The 19,372-nt window shown below is 45.4% G+C and overlaps 1 protein-coding gene across 6 annotated transcripts in view; it reads left to right on the forward strand.

Moving 5' to 3' along the window:
• The window catches only part of TNRC6C (trinucleotide repeat containing adaptor 6C), a 288,331-nt gene that overhangs the window by 99,429 nt on the left and 169,530 nt on the right, over positions 1-19,372 (forward strand). For 4 of the 6 annotated variants that reach the window (XM_075349540.1, XM_075349544.1, XM_075349543.1 and 1 more), the window contains exon 1: positions 1,755-1,835. The exons of the other annotated variants lie outside the window; for them this stretch is intronic. The gene's annotated coding sequence lies outside the window, so the exon portion shown is untranslated. Of the gene's footprint in view, positions 1-1,754; positions 1,836-19,372 lie in introns of those variants that run through there. 6 annotated transcript variants of the gene reach the window in all.

The following is a 19,372-nucleotide window of genomic DNA, read 5'->3' on the forward strand; positions in this document are numbered from 1 at the left end:
TTCCACATGTTTTATAGGGGACACATCAAGCATGTGCTTTGGGGAAATGAGACCAAAGTAGACATTGTTGGTCTAAATGCAAATCGATTCCCTTTAAACATCCAGATACCTTTAAGGCTGGGGGTGACATATATCAGTGTTGGGCATTTGTCACAGCTACAGTTTAATGTATTTGCTCTGGTTTTCTCAGTGTATACGCTGAATAGCAACAAAAAAATCTAGATTTAATCAAACTCTTAGGGTCACAGTAAAGAGCCCAAATTTAAAGGGAACCTGTCAGGTGATGCTTGCTGCCCAAACCACAGCAATATGTATCAGATCCTGACAGCATGACTGCTCCGGCGATTCAGAGTAAATATAGTTCGAAAAGACGACAGCGAGAGACCTGACTGGTATTGGTTTTTTTCCTGCCTGGCTCTAGGTGATTGACAGGTCACTTTAGAGTGTGTACATGACAGTAATGCATAGAGACAACTGTTCATTAGCAAATCAGCACACTGTTAACAATTGAGAAGTAGCCTTATTGCCATAGCAACCGCTTTCCAAGTGACACTTAGAGGGGTTTTCCGGGAATACAAAAAACAAACAAAAATAAAACTTATTGTCATTATGAATAACTTCTTAAATACATTTAATTAGAAAATCACAATATTTTTGTCAAGAGAGCTAATTACTATTGGATTAAAATGGCTGCCGTCCTGGTACACTGGCAGAAACCTGTCCTGGCTGCTGTGAGCATGTGCAGTAGAAGCTCCGTCCCTTTATGTGTATGTCATTCACAAGTTCCATTGGCCTAGTCTTACCTCAGCATGCGGAGGGGGCGGAGCTTATATTGCACATGCGCACAGCAGCCGGCCGAACATTCCAGGACGGGTATCTGCCAGTGTAACCAGTTGCTCTCTATAGTAATTGCCTCCCTAGTGAAAACCATTGTGATTTGCTAATTAAATGTATTCAGGAATTTATTTTCCATAACATTTCCTTCAGTTATTTATCCTTTTCTATTCCCGGAGAAACCCTTTAAGTAATGAAAGCTGTTATCAGCCGAGAGACCAGAGTGGAGCTCAGACTCCAGCTGACTGCAGGCAGCATAGGACGTGATTAATCACAACCCTGTCAACTATTCCAGACATGCGCTTTCCCCAGCGGACTGCTCTGAGCATGCGCACTGCGCCATCTGTTAAAGCTGTCAACTGGAAAAAACATAAACAACCCATACGCCCCGCCCCTTATCAGGAGGGAGGGGGCGGTAACCACGTCCTACACCTTCCACCCTCCTAATCCGCCCACATTCAGAGCAGATTGTCAATCATACCGACACGCCCACATTCTGAGGAAACTGCCAATCACAGTGACACGCCTTCCACAGTCATTTTACGGAGTCTTCGCTCTAAGTCTCCGCCCAATTTGAAGGGACACGCCTCCCTTAACAACTTATCAGCCAATGAGTGGTTTGAACGCCTGGCAGCCCAGCAACTCATTTACTTGGCCGCGCCCCTCTCTTGGCTTCTTGTCAGTTACCAACAAAATGGCCGCAGCTGCCCATTTTCTGCCTCCCGTCAGCGGAACAGCGCTAGAGCTCTGAGGAGAAAACCGAGGAAGACAGCGAGAAGCTGGAGAGGAAGCCCTCCCCCCTGAGCGCCGCCAGGCCCCGCACACACCTGGAGGAGGTACCGCGCCCTGCACAGGGAGCCTGGCCGTGTCCCGGGGGAGAGGAGCCCTGATCGCTGTCACCAGCCCGTCCCGGAGCCGCCTGCCTGGATCCCCTCATCCGCCAGAGACCGAGCAGCGACCGGAGGGACCCGAGAGCCCTCCAGAGCGGACACTGCCAGCAGGTACCGATCAGCTGCGGCGGGGGGAGCGGCCGCTGTCAGGTCCCCGGGAGAAGCCGTGGATGAGGGGAGCCCCGGGAGCAGCGTCCTCTCCAGGGGGCTGCTGTGCTTAAAGGGGTACACCAACTGTGGGAGATTCGTCATCTCTTTTTACTTAAATGCGAGTAGTTGGGGTAAAAACATTTCTTTTACATGGGGTTTCATTAAACATTTTGCACCTTTTTGCCTTCTATAGCTTCTGTGTTGCACAGTCTATCACTGGCTGCAGAATGAGTTACCTGAGGATCTGTCAGTGAGCTACACTGACTTTGTAACCCTTATCTGTCTTTTTCTGAGTTCCTCTCAACTGATTGGTGACCACTAGTGATGAGCGAGCGCTACCATGCTGGGTACTAGTGATGAGCGAGCGCTACCATGCTGGGTACTAGTGATGAGCGAGCGCTACCATGCTGGGTACTAGTGATGAGCGAGAGCTACCATGCTGGGTACTAGTGATGAGCAAGAGCTACCATGCTGGGTACTAGTGATGAGCGAGCGCTACCATGCTGGGTACTAGTGATGAGCGAGCGCTACCATGCTGGGTACTAGTGATGAGCGAGCGCTACCATGCTGGGTACTAGTGATGAGCGAGCGCTACCATGCTGGGTACTAGTGATGAGCGAGCGCTACCATGCTGGGTACTAGTGATGAGCGAGCGCTACCATGCTGGGTACTAGTGATGAGCGAGCGCTACCATGCTGGGTACTAGTGATGAGCGAGCGCTACCATGCTGGGTACTAGTGATGAGCGAGCGCTACCATGCTGGGTACTAGTGATGAGCGAGCGCTACCATGCTGGGTACTAGTGATGAGCGAGCGCTACCATGCTGGGTACTAGTGATGAGCGAGCGCTACCATGCTGGGTACTAGTGATGAGCGAGCGCTACCATGCTGGGTACTAGTGATGAGCGAGCGCTACCATGCTGGGTACTAGTGATGAGCGAGCGCTACCATGCTGGGTACTAGTGATGAGCGAGCGCTACCATGCTGGGTACTAGTGATGAGAGCGAGCGCTACCATGCTGGGTACTAGTGATGAGAGCGAGCGCTACCATGCTGGGTACTAGTGATGAGAGCGAGCGCTACCATGCTGGGTACTAGTGATGAGAGCGAGCGCTACCATGCTGGGTACTAGTGATGAGAGCGAGCGCTACCATGCTGGGTACTAGTGATGAGAGCGAGCGCTACCATGCTGGGTACTAGTGATGAGAGCGAGCGCTACCATGCTGGGTACTAGTGATGAGAGCGAGCGCTACCATGCTGGGTACTAGTGATGAGAGCGAGCGCTACCATGCTGGGTACTAGTGATGAGAGCGAGCGCTACCATGCTGGGTACTAGTGATGAGAGCGAGCGCTACCATGCTGGGTACTAGTGATGAGAGCGAGCGCTACCATGCTGGGTACTAGTGATGAGCGAGCGCTACCATGCTGGGTACTAGTGATGAGCGAGCGCTACCATGCTGGGTACTAGTGATGAGTGAGCGCTGCCATGCTCTGGTGCTGGGTACTAGTGATGAGTGAGCGCTGCCATGCTCTGGTGCTGGGTACTAGTGATGAGCGAGCGCTGCCATGCTCTGGTGCTGGGTACTAGTGATGAGCGAGCGCTGCCATGCTCTGGTGCTGGGTACTAGTGATGAGCGAGCGCTGCCATGCTCTGGTGCTGGGTACTAGTGATGAGCGAGCGCTGCCATGCTCTGGTGCTGGGTGCTAGTGATGAGTGAGCGCTGCCATGCTCTGGTGCTGGGTACTAGTGATGAGCGAGCGCTGCCATGCTCTGGTGCTGGGTACTAGTGATGAGTGAGCGCTGCCATGCTCTGGTGCTGGGTACTAGTGATGAGCGAGCGCTGCCATGCTCTGGTGCTGGGTACTAGTGATGAGCGAGCGCTGCCATGCTCTGGTGCTGGGTACTAGTGATGAGCGAGCGCTGCCATGCTCTGGTGCTGGGTACTAGTGATGAGCGAGCACTGCCATGCTCTGGTGCTGGGTACTAGTGATGAGCGAGCGCTGCCATGCTCTGGTGCTGGGTGCTAGTGATGAGCGTGAGAGCTGCCATGCTGGGATGCTCACTACTCATGAGTAGTCAGACATTCGGACAGGCTCGACTCTATGTGCCGAGTATAATGGAAGTCGACGGGGTACTCGAGCATTTTTCTGGATAATATGGAAAAATGCTTGTTTCCAATTGACTTCAGTTATACTCTGTACAACGACTTCAGCCCGTCCGAGCATCTGACTGCTCATTACAAGCCCCCCTCACTAGTACCGAGCATAGCAGTGCTCGCTTATTACTAGTACCGAGCTACTGAGCATGGAAGTGCTCGCTCAAAACTAGTAGAGCACCCAAGCCTGTCCAATCGTCTGACTGCTTGTTACAAGACCTGAGCATGGCGGCGCTCGCTTGTCACTAGTACCACAGATCACATTAAAATTGAATGTGCAGGAGAAAAAAAAGCCCAGAAAAGCAAAATTTTTAATGAAACCCAGTTCGGAATTTTTTTTTTTTTTTTTAAGCCTCAAGTACATGCCTTTTTTAAGTGAGAAAAAAAGTCCCCACAGATGGATGATCCCTTTAAAGAGAACTTGTCACCACTCCTGACATGTAAAGTGTTTCCCATAAAATACATATATTGTATGATGGAATCATCACATTCTAGACACCTGGGTGTTACCACTCCTCTTCTGAAAGGGGCAAGCCTATTCACGCTCCTGGCAGCAGTGATTGGACCTCTTATGAAAGGGGCGTGACCCTACACAGCTCCGGGCAGCAGTGATTAGTCCATGGCAGGACACGCCCTCAGCTGTCACACATATACAAGTGCATCTCAATAAATTAGAGGATCACCAAAATTTAATTTATTTCAGTAATACAATATAAAAAGTGAAACGCATATATTATATAGAGTCATTACACACAGAGGGATCTATTTCACATGTTTATTTCTGTTAATGCTGATGATTCTGGCTTACAGCCAAGGAAAACCCAAAAGTCATTATCTCAGAAAATTAGAATAATTACCACAAAACACCTTCAAAGGCTTTCTAAGCACTTAAAATGGTCCCTTAGTCTGGGTCAGTAGGCTATACAATCATGGGGGAAGACTGCTGACTTGACTGATGTTCAGAAGGCAGTCACTGACACACTCCACAAGGAGGGTAAGCCACGAAAGGTCATTGCTAAAGAAGCTGGTGGCAAAAGGAGCCCCGACCAAGGCATTTACTGTACAGACGTTTCAGTAGGAACCAACATTTCTGAGTTTACAAGCAATTTTTCAGTTGGTCTTATATAATATTCTAATTTTCTGAGATAATGTCTTTTGGGTTTTCATTGGCTGTAAGCCATAATCATCAACACTAACAGAAATAAACACTTGAAATAGATCCCTCTGTGTGTAATGACTCTATATAATATGTTTCCCTTTTTGTATATAAACACTGAAATAAAGTAACTTTTTGATGACATTCTAATTTATTGAGATACACTTGTATATTTCTAGGAGGAATAACAGAGGAACATCGGACAGTTGTAAGATAAGATGCTCCAGAATTTCGTTTTCATCGGTGAAAATAAGGGTCTTCTACAACAGAAGTTATTTTTAAGTAGGCTGGTTTTAGAAAAATAAATAAAAAATGCAGGGGGTGTAAACAAATAAAACATTTTTTGTGTAAATTTTTTTTATTTTTATTTATTTTGTTTTTGGAGCTATAGTTAAAAAAAAAAAAAAAAAAAAAAATTGCAGAGGATACGCTTTACATTCATGGCAATTTTACAAACCCTGAAACAGGTGGTGTGCAATGGAGACTGCCCTCGCTTTAGGAATTCGCCTACAAATATCCAACAGTTTTGGAATTTATTATTTATTATTATTATTATTATTATTAATAATATTTATTTATATAGCGCTATTAATTCCACAGCACTTTACATACATAGGCAACACTGTCCCCATTGGGGCTCACAATCTAGAGTCCCTATCTGTATGTCTTTGGAGTGTGGGAGGAAACCCACACAAACACGGGGAGAACATACAAACTCCTTGCAGATGTTGTCCTTGGTGGGAATCGAACCCAGGACCCCAGCGCTGCAAGACTGTAGTGTGACTCTTGTAACAGGTATTGTGCTTTCCCGTGTAGATTGGGGCAGAATGGCATTACATGATTGGGTTTCTTCGGTGCACAATGAAGCTTTTTGTGGTTCTTCATCAAATGCGGTAGCAATAATGGTGTAAATTGTATCTAGTCTTTGGCCCTGCTGGGGAAATTGGAGTAAGCGTAAAATGCCTGATCATGTCTCCCTTCTCATTATTTTTTGGTTTTCCAGAGGGTAAATCGGTCTTGATATAGTGGTGGTATATTCTGCGCCATGGCGGTTTTTCCCCGCTTTGTGGGCGGAGCCTGGAGATATCTCTACTACTGGCCACCCCCATTTTCTGCAGAGCATTTCTTAAGTGCAATAAGGGTCACTGGCGCTATAGGAGAGATTATTTTGAGGTGAGATAAAGTGGAGGGGTTGACCAGAACAACCAATCGGATATCAGCTTTTAGTTTTCAGAGATTTGTTTGATAATAATGGAATAATTCTGGTTGGTTGCTATGGGATACGGCACTTTTTCTTTTACTATAGTTTTGAAAAATCTTTCTATGGGCTTGTTCAGATGAAGGAATTTTACATCCGTATGCAACACATTCAGCGTGGACCAAAGCAAGTCAATGGTGCGGTTTACTGAAGGACGGCACATAAAAATAATAGCAGGGTGTACCGATCTGATCTGTGTCACCAAATCAGACTCTCCCATTAAACTCAATGGGGGAGGTAAAATAATGGCTGTCATACAGACCACATCTTCCTTTTGCACATCAATCGCCAATATTATCTGTTGACATCTCTACGATGTCCGTTTTTATACATCATACAGGGCCAGTTTTCTATGTTAAAGGAGGGGAGGGGGTTCATAAACCTTATAAAATATATAGGAAGCCTGGCGATGTTTGCATCAGGTTTTCCAAGACTAGTGTGGCATTATGCATGTGATCCCCGAATAGTTAGCGGCTAGAGCTGGTCAAACTCGCAGTGCAAGTGTCTGCTAGTCAGTATGGTGGTACAAAAATAAATGAATAAATAAAACAATCGGTGCGGGGTCCCCGTATTTTGATAAAGCCCATGGCTGCAGCTCCCAGCTGTCGGGCTTTATCATGACTGTGTGTCACAATAAGCCCAGAGTCACATCACCCGGCACAGCCTCACACTCTCCGAACATGAGTGTGCAGGTACATAGAAACACATGTGGCCGCCCCGCCTCTGTAAGGACTGTGTGCGGCTGTTCCGGGTGATGCGATGTCAGACTCTCGCGAGTCTCCCGGAAGTGTGACTCCGGCCTAAGAGAAACCGTATGCGGCTTTTTTATATTCATTGAAATAAATAAAAAAAAAAAAATGACGTGTGGTTTCCCCCCCCCCCCCCCCCCTTCCCCATAATGTTGATACTCAGCCAACTGAGGGCTAGTATTCGCAGCCGCCCGGTATTGCTGCATCCATTAGATGTAACCATCCCAGTGCTTTACCGGCTCTTCCCATTGCCCTGGTGCGGTGGCAGTCTGGGTAATAGCAGGGGTTAATAACAGCGCGCACAGCTGCTACTAAACTCTAGGTTAATGATAGCACAGGAGTCTGACACCCACATCATTAATCTAAATGAAAGTAAATAAGTACAAATACAGATAAAAAAATCCTTTATTTGGAATAAAATACAAAAACCCACCCTCTTTCACCACTTTATTAACCCACAACACACCTCCAGATTCGGTGTAATCCACACGAGGTCCCACGCTGCTTCCACCTCTGCTACATTTCACAGCGAGCGGCCATAGAACAAGACCGCCGGCTGTGAGTTTATACAATGACTGAGCCGCGATGAGCAATGACTGCAGGCAGACACTGTCACAGGCTGGGGGCGCGTCTGACTGTAACCAGACGACAGGACGGCCGGTGGGTGGGGAAGGCACGGAAAGCTGTGTATAAGATGAGCCTATTGCGCAGTACAGGAAGTGAATGCGCGACCTGGAAGCAGTTTGCCACCATGATACGAGTCTCCGGATGTATGAAACGCTCACTTAATTCTTGTTTTCTTTTTATTTTTCATTTAATTTCCCCGGTGCCAAATCCGGATCGTACACCCGGAGTCCCGGGCCTTAGTCTGGCACCGGGCATCTTTAAAACCGCGTAGATCCGCACTTCTACAGTCCAGTTCCGCTCAGCCCTATTAGCGGCCACTATTGAGCTGCCACTCTTTGTTCCTCTCACGTGCGCGGTGGTGTTGGCCACTGAATGTCTGCTGGGCTCACGTGCATAACAATGCCAATGTTGCTGGAATGGCACCAGTGCAGGAGGTGAGCATGGGGTAACTAATTTTAGAAGAGCAGATAAACTATTTTAAGAAGGGGTAGTCAAAGTAGTAAACCATGGAAAACTGGCCTTGTATAGTCTAAGGGGAAAACTCTTCGCCTTGCGGAGACTGACAATCCAATCTGGCTGTCAGTGGTGAGGAGTCTTATTCCTGCAATGCTCCTCTGGGTAATATTGAGATTGTCTCTTCAGGAAGCAAGTAGACAAACTCTAGCGCCACCTATTGGAAGTAGCAATCCTAAAAGTCAAGTGACCTTTTAACAAAACTTTTCATATGACCTAGGATTTATGCCACATCAGAACCCCAATGAACGGCGCCTGCGATGTGCCCCCCTTTGCCCAGCCTGAGTCTCCTGCTTCATGCAGCAGGCCCCACCCCTTCTGGTCACATGGGTATGACCTCATACAGGTCCTGCTAGTGAAAAAGTAAATCGTTTGTATAATAGTTATGCTAATTCTAAGAGGGGGAGGGGATAACTATGCATGCACCCCCCTGCTGTTATCAGATCCTTAGCTGCTGTCACTCAAGAAGTTGTAGATTTTATAAACTTTACTTTCTTGTGTTTCAAAACCTAAACATCTGAGCTGACCACTATTGGTATGTAGAGAATCCGCCTGATAGTGCCAGTATAGCACTGGCTTTAGGTTATATACGAAAATCCTAATGATTGGTGCGCTTTAATCACGCTTTGCCAAGCTTTCATTGTTACGGGTTCCCTTTTATTTGGCTCCTTAACCCTTACCTATATATTAGAAGAAAAAACAAAACCTCCCCCCTCTAAAAACAGATTTTTGCTCCGGCTCAACAAAACTTCATGTAATTATTAGTGATGAGCGAGCACCAAGAAGCTTGAGTGCTCGATACTGGAATCCAGCAGGTTTGGACTCTCCGATGGGCATGAGTATAATGGAAGTCAGTGGGAAACTTGAACGTTTTTCTGGAAAAACGCTTGAATTTCCCATTGACTTCCATTATATTCGGTACCCAAGTCAAGCCTGTCGGAGTGTTTGACCTGCTCAAGTCGAGTACTGAGCATGGTAGTGCTCGCTCATCACTAGTATTACTGCAGCATTTGTCCATACAGGCCACTCTTTCTAACTCTCCAATACTTTGCACAGAAGCAGTGTCCCCACTGTAGCTGTAGCACCCCTGAGCCACTCAGAGCACTACAAGGAACTGCACCCCCTGGGACCTGGAATACCAGTGCCGATACCACCAAAACACAACCAAAATCCTAGTTCTCCACTCCACACCGGCCATAGAGGGTTAACCATGTAAGAGGATGGTCGCCATGAAAAGGAACGAGTCCCTGGGATTAGCCAGCCTAGTGGGAGTGGTCAGTAGAGTCTAGAGAAGGGTGGCACACAGGAGAGGTGTGCGGATGTGCCTGAGCTTGGTCCGTGCAACGGTGACCCGGGGGCACAGGAGATAGGTCGCCAGGACGGGTACCGGAGATACCGCTGAGACCGGAGCACACATGGGGCACAGGGCCCTAGATCAGGTGCTAGTTCTACACGCCTTGGTAAATACCTGCCTGGTGAGGACACCTTCATGGACTTCACCGAACCAAATAATCCGGGGGGCATCAGCAGTAAACTAGGTTCGGAAACTTACCTCCCCACATGATCCGCACTGCCTGCCGTATGGAGAAGGAGACTGTACCCCCAAAAGGGACAGTCAGGCCCCAAACGCCCCATGCTACGGAGACCCAACAAACAGCGAGTTCCGGGGACAGAGCAACCTGGGTCACTACATTGGCGGCACAGATATTCCATGGGACCTGAACCAGTAACCTCTGGGTCCAAATGAGTAGAGACTGTTAAAGACAACCTTGTGGTCTCCGTTATTATCCCTCATCATCTCCCAGGCACGGCCCGTACCTGCGGAGGGCCTAACACATGCAAACGTATGTGAACGCTGGCATGCTGATAGACAGTATCCTGCTTGCTCTACTGAGCTTGAGCTTGCCCAGAAACCAGCCTCGTGTGATCAGTCTCTCTCCCCCCTCCCGAGAGCAGAGGATGCTCGTAACCAAGGTAAATATCGGGTAACCGTGGGCTTAGTTACCCGATGTTTACCTTGGTTACGTGTGCAGGGAGCAGGCAGCCCTGCTCCTAGCAGCTGCAGACGCTCATAACCAAGGTAAATATCGGGTATCCAAGCAAGTTACCCGATGTTTACCTTGGTTACGAGCCTCCGCAGCTGTCAGATGTCGGCTCCCAGTCTTTCACGTTCAGTTCCCCTCACTCCCAATCACATGATTCCAATGCCCGCCCATAAACTTAGTGACAGGATCCTGCAAAATTACACATGAGTTTGCATGCGTTTTTCTTTGTAAAAACAGGATCCGCTTTTGCAGCAAAAAAACGTTCATGACGCATTCCAAAAAAAAAGGTAGTGTGAAAGCAGCCTTAGACTATCTACTGTAGGCGACCATTTCCCAATAATTCACATTGAGAAATGGTGTAAGGCTTCTGTGGATGCGCAGGCACAAGAGCTTATATCTGCAGCGTTACCTGGGATCTCCGGAGAGTTGTATTGTTTACTATGGAGAACTTGGTTTGTCAGTACTGAGATACGGCTTTCTGTGACCATTTATCATTAGCAGTAGTGTAGCTGAAAGTTAGTATAAAGCAGACCTGTCACCAGATTTCACAATACAAACTGCATAAGTGATTACCGTAACTAGATCATAGACATGATGAAGCTGGTGTGCTTACTTTGAAAATCAAAGTCAGAATGGCTGTGTAAATTTTGTGAAAGTTTCCTTAAAAATAAACTAATATAATATTATTTATTATTATTATTAATAATAATATTATTATTATTATTATTATTATTATTATTATTATTATTATTAAATAATTATGAGCATTTTATGAGTCCAGGACTCTGTCTGGACTCGTAAAATGCTCCTTTTAATTCGCTGATTACTTGACCATTCTAATATGGATCTTCATTAATAGATAGGATTAACGTTTTATTTATCATCTGCCATGGCTACAGATATTTCCATTGACAGCTTGGTAAGTTATATTGGTATAAATTTCACAACGTGATGATTATATGAGCATACACAGATAAGTGCTTCTGCAATAAGAGATCAGCCAATATAGCACCAATCTGTCCTGGTTCACCTTTGTATAATTTCCTTTTCCAGTGTCAACCTCTTATTGTCTGACTTGATATACTCCATTTGTTAAATTTTAAAATAACTTTTTTTTTTTTTTTTAAAAAAAATATTTTATTTTACAGTTTTTGGGCTCTCGCTACTGCAGGACATCTTTATTCAAGGGAACCTGTCAGGTGTAATATGCACCCAGAATACTAGCAATTCTGGGTGCATATTGCTAATCCCTGTATACACTAGCATAGATAAAGAGATCTTTAGAAAAAGCATTTCTAAAGATCTTTTGTCGTATGCTAATGAGCGCGGGGACTAGTCCCGAGGGTGTTACATCCCTTGCTACTTGGCCCCATTAGCATGTTAGTACGTCCCTGTGGGTGTGCTAACATGCTAATGAATACACAGCGTCACAGGATGATCTCACTCACCTCTCTGCTGCCATCACGTTCAACACTGGATTTTGGCTCAGTGCACTTGACCCCGAAGTTTGGGTCATGCGCACTATGAAGCCGGGTGTACGTGTCCTGGCTTCAAACTGAAGTAGTGCACATAACTGAAAGTTCAGGACCATGTTCACTGAGCCAAAATCCAGCATCGTACGCGATGGCGGTGGAGAGGTGAGAGAGATCCTCTGACGCTGTGCATTCATTAGCATGTTAGCACACCCACGCTGTACTAACATGCTAAGGGGGCTGACTAGCCAGAGGAACTAATGCCCTGGCGACTAGACCCCGCGCTCATTAGCATATGATGAAAGATCTTTAGGAACACTCTTTCTAAAGATCCCTTTATCTATGTTACTGTATACAGGGATGGTTGGGCAGTTATTAGCAATATACATCCAGAACTGCTCGTGGTTACGGGTGCGTATTGCACCTGACAGGTTCCCTTTAATGTCTCAGATGGTGCATTCATTTTATACCAGATAATCTATGATGGATCGGAAGCTCTCCTATATTCTAATAATGTATACATTTATTTGTGTCAATATAACACATATTTAAATCTGCCTCATTTTGCACATATCACTCCTCTAAGGATACCCATTGGGCTCCATTTACTCCAGCTGCCATTGAAACCATTCTGCTATGGTTTCAGTGTTCCTTGTCGGTCTATCATGCCCAGTGCATACTGCCAGCACAGCACTGCTCTGGGTCCTGTCTAGAGAGGAGATACGTCTGAGCCTCCCACATGATGGTACAAAGCTCATACCAGGAAGCATCCATTTGTCTGTACTGGTAATTAAGAGGTTTAATGTACTGCAGGAAGAAACTGTATATGGAGGGGCTGAGAGGAGTGATATATTGCAGGATGGGGCTGTATATAGAGGGGCTGAGAGGAGTGATATATTGCAGGATGGGGCTGTATATAGAGGGGCTGAGAGGAGTGATACACTGCTTGCAATATGGGGCTGAGAGGAGTTTTATATAAGGAACAATGGGGCTTTATTACAGTATAGAGTGGGTGAGAAGAGTGATATATTGCAGGACGGGGTGGTATATAGAGGGGCTGAGAGAAGTGATATATTTCACGATGGGGTGGTTTATAGAGGGTCTGATAGGAGTGATATATTGCTTGCAATATGGGACTGAGAAGAGTGATATATTGCAGGATGGGGTGGTATATAGAGGGGCTGAGAGGAGTTTAGCTGTTTATTTCCTGCTGCTGAGAGATCAGTGATGTGACGCGCCAAATGCTTCTCCGTTGATACATATGACAGAAGGTTATCCTCTGCAATATGCATCAGTAGAGCAGCATTTGCAGTTCTGCATCTCTGATCTATAAACACAACTCAGCTGAAGATTTAAGCTCTGCTATAAGCCAGCTAGCAATGATGTCTATACTGATATAGAAGGCATAAGATGTAATCGATCAGAGGACTGTACAGGAGCAGAATGTGCATAAGGTGAACCCTTCAGTTAGAATAGCTTGATGATAAATCAGTTTGGGGCAGTCAGAAGTACACAAGCGGGAGCAAGGGGTCTGGAGCACTGAGGAGAAGTAGGATGAGTCCGAGAAATGTACTTTAGGAAGATAAGAATGTCTATTCAGCTGTGTATTTTTTTTTCATCTTTTTTGCCCCTCTGTGCAGCCAACTTCAAAGATATAAAAGAAAAACTTTCCTGTGCTTAGTCTGTATATTGATTTACTGTGCTTTGTGAAAAATAATGTGATGGTGGGAATAACCCTTTGAAAAAAAATATCAAACCAGGTCTGCTGCAGCTGATGTGCTATAATAAGGCCTAATAGCAGGATGCAGGATACCTAGCCTTGTGCTTGTAGCTTCTGGAACATGTAATAGAATATTTGTACCATACTGTAGTTTGTGGTCTCTAGGTATCCGTAGACACCCTTTTGGGTGAGGATCTGCCAAAAGGCATAGAGTTAATTGGTTGGCAAATTCTGTTTAAACTTGGTATTAATGAAGAGGTGGAAATATATTAAATTGTTTTATAGTCTTGAACCAGTAGTCTTCTGGAGTACGAGTCACATTTTAGATTTTCAGGCACTGACAACTAGAGTTGAGCGGACTTCTAATAATTCGGGTCCGGCGGATCCGTCGCGGGTTGGAAAAGATGTCCGGATCCGATCCGGAATCCGGACCCATGTATGTGAATGGGGAGCAGATCCGGGACGGGAGGGAGAGGGAGAGATTTTAAAATAATTCCGGATCGTGCAGCCGGATAGCCGCGTCCGGGTCGGACCCGGATGGGACGCTTAAACTGCGCGTGTGTACTGAGGAAATCATCCAGTTCTGTTTTTAAAAAAGGTACTTGTATCTGCCATTACTACCTCTTGTGATAGGGCATTCCACAGTCTGACTGCTCTAACTGTAAAGAACCCTTTCCTATTTAGCTGTCGGAATCGCTTTTATTCCACTCGCAGTGAGTCCCCCTGGTCCTTAGTATTGTCTTTGGAAGGAATAAGTCATGTGCCAGTCCTTTATATTGACCACACATGTATTTATACATATAAATGAGATCTCCTCTGAGACGTCTTTTTTCTAAGCTAAACATATCTAACTTTTTCAACCTGCCATCATATGGGAGGCCTTCCATTCCTTGTAGTAGTCTAGTTGCTGCCTTTGAACTGACTCTAACTTCTGAATATCTTTATTAAAATGTGGAGCCCAAAACTGGATCCCATATTCCAGGCTTGACCTTAGAAGTGATTTGCGTACCATCAGTGGGGGACAGTTCATATTCTAAGTACTTGGACACTGATCGCTGTTGATCTCTAATGGGTTAAACAGCCAGTATCTGCGTTGGTACTGATTTAGGCCATTACGATGGAGCCATTTAAACCTGCTGGAAGATTTTATGATGATGTGTCTCTAAGATATGCCAGAACAAAGGGGCAGCAGATCTAACAAGTTCTTGTCTCGATGACCAAGGGCAACATCTGCAAGGGGTTTGTATGTTCTCACCGTGTTTTTCATGGGTTTCCTCCAATACTTCAAAGCAATACTGATAGGGAATTTATATTGTGAGCCCCGTGGGCAATGCTGATGTATGTAAAGCACTGTGGAATTAATGGCGCGATGTATGTGAATAATTATTGTGGCTCGTAGTCATCTACAAGGGTCTCACGTCACTGGCTTTCACTTCTTCTTCACTGTTAGCCACCAACTTTGTTGCTGGTCCTTGATGGCATCCAGACCACAAGCCGTATGAAAATTGCCTGTTTGAGTAGTCCTCCTAGATCTTAATCATTGCTGTTTTTCTAAATGGGTATATCCGCAGATCCCCTGTAGTGTTGTATTTGTTCTGTATAAAGAACATATTTAAGTGATAAGTGTAGAAAGAAGCTCAGCAGGGAACAATGGGGCAGCTGTTTTTCAAGTATCGGGGGCAAGTCTTACCATCACTCAACCTGTTAGCAGCACAGAGAATTGTTAAAAACCCTTGAAGAAATCTCATCAAGCTGTTTGTTTAAAACAACAAAGATTGTACTCGTCCTCCCTGGGTGCAATGCTGGATTTCCGCCTTTGCTATGTTCCCTTTAATTTCGTGCACATTACCGCTGCAGCCCATCACTGAGCTCAGTGGTTCTGTTTATGTAGCCAGCATGAACCACTGAAGTCAGTGATTGGCTACAGCGGTAATGTGCACTGTGAGGTCACTGCTGCAGCTGAAATTCAGAGAACAGTGCAAGAGCCAACATCGGACCCAGAGTAGGGGAGTACTACCGTGTTTCCCCGAAAATAAGACCTACCCTGAAAACAAGCCTGTATGTCAATTTTTTTTTTTGGTTGTGGGGGGTGGGGCCTGTTTGGCGTATGCTTAAGGGGAACCTATCATGTGGGTTTTTTTTTTTTTATATTAAACTGAACCCAATGTGTTTTAAATGAAGCAATGTGCATCACCAACATGGTTTTAAAAACAAAAAATTCCATGTGTATCTTAAAGAAAAAAAAAACAACCTTGCTTAGGTTTCAGTCACAGGAGCGGCGCTTTTGCTGGGTTGAGTTACTGTCACTCAACGTCAGGGACGATTCTATTTTGAACTTCGTCACGCTTCGCCACCACTGTTTCTTTCCTGAGCTCCACCCATTAGTCACATGGTTGTGATATCACCACAGATCCTGCACCACCACTTCTCTGCTGAGCTCTGCCCATTACGGTCACATGGTCGGGACATCACCACAGATCCTGCACCACCACTTCTCTGCTGAGCTCTGCCCATTACGGTCACATGGTCGGGACATCACCACAGGTCCTGCACCACCACTTCTCTGCTGAGCTCTGCCCATTACGGTCACATGGTCGGGACATCACCACAGGTCCTGCACCACCACTTCTCTGCTGAGCTCTGCCCATTACGGTCACATGGTCGGGACATCACCACAGGTCCTGCAACACCACGTCTCCTCTACTGATCTCCAGAGCTCAGCAGACGAGATGTGGTGACTGCACAACCATGTGACCATAATGGGTGGAGCTCGGCAAAGGGGAAGTGGTGGTGCAGGACCGACTAAGTTCAAAATGGAATTGTGCATGAAGTTGAGTAACTCCAGGACTGGAGAGACATAGACAAAGGTTCAATTGAATTTTTTTTTTATTTATTTTTGTTTTTCTGCAAAAAGGGGTATACTTCAACCTAAGCAAAATGTCGTTTTGGCTTCTGAAAAGCCTTAATCAAAGCTGCCACGATGCCCCTGGACATTGTCCACATCGCAGGTGGACGTCATTAAGGCACAATGCTCTCCCATTACCTGCATTCTCATTTACCCCAAGCATGATCTGATTCTGCATTCTTGGGCACCTTATGGGTACCACAGACGCCTTGAGTACTTACCGTCTGATATCGGAGATTGCTTTTCCAGTACCCTCAACGCTTTATAAGCAAAACGTTGATGAAGTCTTTTTCAGAAGCCAAAAAGTCCTTTTTGCTTAGGTTGAGGTGCACCCATTTTTGCAGAGAATGAAAAATAAAATTCAATTGACCCTTTGTCTCTTGAGTGCTGGAGTTATCCTTTATACAGTGTGTCTACCCATATCCTGTCCACCTCCATTAACTTGCGGCAGCTATAGGAATAGAAGTGGTGTCTAGGTATAGTAAAGTAGCCATGCGCTATGCAATGAAACCACCTATAGCGCCACCTGGTGGAAAACAACGGCGTTAGCATTTTTACCTTGAAAACAGAACGAGATAGAGGGAAAAAAAGTGAATTACAAAGTTGTAGGGCATCATCAATTCAATATGAATCGACACCTTGCATACAGAAATGCTATGATTAGAACATGTAAAACTCACAAGGCTGCGGATGTGAAGCAATACCTCATGGAGACCTTCCTACAAGTCATTGGGTATGGTGGCAGTGGAGTGGCCTCCACGCTCACCTGACCTGACCCCATTGGACTTCTTTCTGTGAGGTCACATCAAACAGCAGGTGTATGCGACCCCTCCACCAATATTGCAGAACCTATGACGACGTATCACAGATGCTTGTGCAAATGTGTCACCTACCATATTGCACAACGTGCAGCAAGATACAGTATGCTATCCAGAGTCCAGATGTGCATTGCAGCTGACGGTGGCCACTTTGAGCATCAAAGGTAAATGAGCTTCATATGCGTGACCAGCATTCAATGATTTAGGAGGGGGGTCACGGGTTTCATATCATAGCTTTTCTGTATGCAAAGTGTCGATTCGTATTGAATTGATGATTTCCTACAATTTTTTAATTTACTTTTTTTTTCTCTATCTCGTTCCGTTTTCAAGATAAAAATGCTAACTCTGTTGTTTTCCACCAGGTGGCGCTATAGGTGGTTTCATTGCATAGCGCATGGCTACTTTACTATACTTAGACATCACTTCTATGCCTATAGCTGCCGCTGTTCTCAAGTTAATGGCGGTGGACACACTGTATGTTAATATTTTCTCTATACACTTACCCAATATTTGTTGAGCAGGACCCTATTCTTTATATGAAATTGAGTGACAGTGACTGAACCCTGCAAAAGAACTGCTCCTGTGGCTGAAACCTCAAGTATATAATGCATTCACGTGTGTGTGTGTGTGTGTGTGCGTGTGTGTGTGTGTGCGTGTGTGTGTGTGTTTTTATTTATTTTTTTGAAATGTTAGTGATGTACATTGCATCATTTTAAAACACAATGGGGTCAGTGTAATAAATATATTATATTATATCACCCCAAACCATCTCGATTGGGTTCAGGTCTGGTGACTGTGGTGGCCAGGTCATCTGGCATAGCACCCCATCACTCTCCTTCTTAGTCAAATAGCTCTTACACAGCCTGGAGATGTGTTTGGGGTCATTGTCCAGTTGAAAAATAAATGATGGTTCAACTAAATGCAAACCGGATGGAATAGCATGCCGCTGCAAGATGCTGTGGTAGCCATGCTGGTTCTGTATGTCTTCAATTTTGAATAAATCCCCAACAGTGTCACCAGCAAAGCACCATCACACCACCTCCTCCATGCTTCACGGTGGGAACCAGGCATGTAGAGTCCATCCGTTCACCTTTTCTGCGTCGCACAAAGACACGGTGGTTGGATCCAAAGATCTCAAATTTGGACTCATCAGACCAAAGCACAGATTTCCACTGGTCCAATGTCCATTCCTTGTGTTCTTTAGCCCAAACAAGTCTCTTCTGCTTGTTGCCTGTCCTTAGCAGTGGTTTCCTAGCAGCTATTTTACCATGAAGGCCTGCTGCACAAAGTCTCCTCTTAACAGTTGTTTTAGAGATGTCTGCTGCTAGAATTCTGTGTGGCATTGACATGGTCTCTAATCTAAGCTGCTGTTAACCTGCGATTTCTGAAGCTGGTGACTCGGATAAACTTATCCTCCGCAGCAGAGGTGACTCTTGGTCTTCCTTTCCTGGGGCGGTCCTCATGAGAGCCAGTTTCTTTGTAGCATTTGATCGTTTTTGCCACTGCACTTGGGGACACTTTCAAAGTTTTCCCAATTTTTCGAACTGACTGACCTTTATTTCTTAAAGTAATGATGGCCACTCGTTTTTCTTTACTTAGTTGCTTTTTTCTTGCCATAATGCAAATTCTTATAGTCTATTCAGTAGGACTATCAGCTGTGTATCCACCAGACTTCTGCACAACACAACTGATGGTCCCAACACGATTTATAAGGCAAGAAATTCCACTTATTAAACCTGACAGGGCACACCTGTGAAGTGAGAACCACTTCTGGTGACTACCTCTTGAAGGTCATCAAGAGAATGCCAAGAGTGTGCAAAGCAGTAATCAAATCAAAAGGGGGCTACTTTGAAGAACCTAGAATATAAGACATATTTTCAGTTGTTTCACACTTTTTGTTAAGTATTTCATTCCACATGTGTTAATTCATAGTTTTGATGCCTTCAATGTGAATATACAATTGTCAGAGTCATGAAAATAAAGAAAATTCTTTCAATGAGAAGGTGTGTCCAAACGTTTGGTCTGTACTGTGTGTATATATGTCTTTTATTGCCTTACGTTGCCCTGTTGTGTTGTTGTAA

The sequence above is a fragment of the Anomaloglossus baeobatrachus genome, chromosome 5 (assembly GCF_048569485.1).
Source record: "Anomaloglossus baeobatrachus isolate aAnoBae1 chromosome 5, aAnoBae1.hap1, whole genome shotgun sequence".
Taxonomy (NCBI): Eukaryota; Metazoa; Chordata; class Amphibia; order Anura; family Aromobatidae; genus Anomaloglossus; species Anomaloglossus baeobatrachus.